Below are 3,223 nucleotides of genomic sequence, written 5' to 3'. Positions count from 1 at the left end.
TGTGTGTGTGTGTGTGTGTGTGTGTGTGTGTGCGTGCGTGCGTGCGTGCATATGTATCTGTCTAACTGAAACTAAATACATTGGAGCTGTGGCATACTTGCGTCCCTTATATTGAATATATTTCAGGTATCACTAATAAACTTGAAAAGTTAATTTTCTGTGACTTTATAGAGAAAAACTCATTCATGCAAAATATGTTCTTAATCTACATGAATATCACATAAACAGAAACTAATGGAAATGCTAATGGTATCCAGCTGGATCCGTCTATGATCTTTGCAATTAACAATGGGTGGAAAAAAAAATACTGATAATTACTGAATTTACACTCGCAGTCTGTCTGAAATTAACATCTGATTTACTAAGCAGCAACTAATTATGCAGCCACCAACTATGCAATTTGCAAGTAAAGAAATTTAATGCCACAGTTCAGTTATGACCTGAAAGTTAAAAAGTATTAACTTGAGAACTGTTAAAAGTAGTGTTGTGGGAAACGTTTTATGGAAATTATTGGTATTCAATTAAAGTTAAATTAATGTACGTAAAATGCTAAATAGATTCACATAATAACGCTCAGAATAATTTAAAAATACACATTCCCCCAGCGATATAACACAACTATTAAGAGCATGGGTTTATACCACAGCAGGATCAATAGAATTTCTGTTCAGCTGTATTTATATGATGCAACTTCAAAACAACAGTCACTTCAAGGTAAAAGAATGCAATATTAGTTTGAAAAGCCCAACTAGTAGGCTTTTTTACAAGCAGGTACTCTGTAACAGTGGGAAGGAAGTAGTCCCTTTTAACACAAAGACATGGTAGAACCAGACCCAAGGTTGGACAGCCATCTGCTGTAACCACCTGGGTGATGAAGTTTAAAAAAAAAGACATAGACACTAGGAGAAAGCACAAACTATGAGATTAAAAAAATAAAGATTATATCATACCTGATTCTGGACATATATATATATATAGTCAAATGATACACTCAATTATCTGAAACTTCATGTCAGGTGGAGTAGAGGCTAATAGTAAACGTTGATCAGTTTGTATTATATTTGTAAAGGGCACTTCATTGATCACATTTAAGGCGAGTCTGGGATTACAATTTGTAACTTCTTTAAGATTTAGGTTTGTTGTGGAAGTTTTCCATTAAATAAAGCCTGCAGACGAGCGGTGAGCGGTAGCTAACATTCTTTAATCAAAACACACAAAGAACAGACAACCAAGCTTGTGGAGAGCCTACATCAGCGGTCCCCAACCCCCGGGCCTCGGACTGGTACCGGTCCGTGAGTCGTTTGGTACCGGGCCGCGAGAGTTGAGGCTCAGGTGTCAAATGTATAGTTTTCAGGGTTTTTATCGGTCTTCAGCGTTATTTTGTTATCGTTTTTATCGTTTACTCGGTTTTCCTTGGTCTTTTCACATGTGTTATGAATAATTCTTCTTTTTTTCGGTACCGGTACTAGTTTTATTTTGTTGTATTTATCCGCGACACCTTAAAGGCCGGCCCATGAAAATATTGTCGGGCATAAACCGTTCCGTGGCGCAAAAAAGGTTGGGGACCACTGGCCTACATGACCGTGGGGCAGACGGTCAGCAGAGTCTCCCTGAGCCTAGCATGGCTCTCAGTTAAATACCTTCTCCGGGAACAAAAGGCAGCACACAGCTGTTTCACACCTTAAGGTTCACACTCCCTTGCTACCTCCCATAGTCCTCAAAGAGACAAAAGATTCTTCCTGTGTAGCTGTCTGCTTCCCCCAACTTCCTTACTAGACCCCCACCATTTGTCTTACTGTATGAGTGTGAGACTTGTTAAAATCCAGTTGCACCAAGGCATCATACAATAAAATAATGTGATTAATACATAAGTAAAAGAAATTCCTATACAGGTTTCTAGTCTACATATGGATGTAGCTGTTTTTAAATAAACCCCTTAGCTTTAAACGCGCACCATGAGGTAAATCATTGGTTTTAGACTAAAAAAGGATGTTTTGGCTGCAGCCGTGTTCGTTTTTTAAAGCTACTAGTTTAATATTTAGATTAGAGGCTTGGATGTTATCAATTTTGCTTACCAAAATTTAAGCACATACTTCTTAGATGTGCTAAGAACCATAATTTTCCATGCTATTTGTAATATAATTCTAGTAATTTTATTAAAATGCTTGTAACACTTCCAGTCTGCACCAGGCTATGAACCCATTTTATTTGCAGTGAAAGCAGAAGTCTGAAGATTGACTCACTTTTGCAGCCATCCTCAAGTTGCGATTAGAGAAGTTGCAATTTTTGGCAATACATTATAATGTGTGCTTCACTTTTCACCCCTTGGGGACTTTTGCTTGGTGTGCACACATTTGACTATTTATTTAATCACCTTGATCATACCTTTGGTTTGGTGTGGTACTAAAAAGTGGAGCATGTTTTTAGGAAGAAATTATGGTCCCTGACCTCACATGAATGTCTGGGAGTCTTATGATTGTGACACATTACAGATGCAAAGTGGTCACTTGACTATAATAATTCCATATTAAGTATATGTACATATTGTCACTATTACTTCATTCTAATGTGTGTATTTGCTTAAATATGCATATTAAATTGATGATAATATGGAAGTAATTTACATGTCTTTCTCCTAGGTTTCATCTAATAGTTGGCAGTTATCATAATATTTACACCTGCAATATTTACTTTAAATAAATACATTTTAAGATAGAGCTCTCCTCTCTGGTACTTTTTGTACCAGACTGCATGCTTCAAACTGGGTATCATATCAGAAAATTAGTGCAAGCCTCTAAACAGCCCTTAATATTTTACAAGAGTTTGAGGATAATTTGTAGATTATGGCGGGAGATGGATATTAGATGACCTCTCTGGTAATTACCTCAAACACATAGACACGGTTACACACTAGGGGATTTAATTAGAGTTAATGTGATGAAAAACCAACTCAAAAAAGTGCTTCACTTGTCTTTGTGAGGTCCCATATTAAATGATCACTCTAAATATCTAAGGGAAAGAGTATCAACCCTGAGTACTTCTTCAGATGTTAAAGCTTGACATTTAAAAATATAATATTTTTTTTAACAACATCAGGACTTGTTTTTCCAATATCACACAAACACATACCACTCTACATACAGTGGGGCAAAAAAGTATTTAGTCAGCCACCGATTGTGCAAGTTCCCCCACTTAAAATGATGACAGAGGTCAGTAATTTGCA

General features: G+C 36.7%; 1 protein-coding gene across 1 annotated transcript in view; it reads left to right on the top strand.

The window, feature by feature from the left end:
• Positions 1 to 3,223, top strand: part of LOC102210641 (tumor suppressor candidate 3) — a 77,810-nt gene that overhangs the window by 65,299 nt on the left and 9,288 nt on the right. The gene's annotated exons all lie outside the window — the stretch shown is intronic.

Source organism: Pundamilia nyererei, unplaced genomic scaffold (assembly GCF_000239375.1).
Source record: "Pundamilia nyererei isolate P.nyererei 1_Seehausen unplaced genomic scaffold, PunNye1.0 scaffold00068, whole genome shotgun sequence".
NCBI lineage: Eukaryota > Metazoa > Chordata > Actinopteri > Cichliformes > Cichlidae > Pundamilia > Pundamilia nyererei.
The sequence above is the reverse complement of the archived record's forward strand: the minus strand, read 5'-3'. Positions and strand labels throughout refer to the sequence as shown.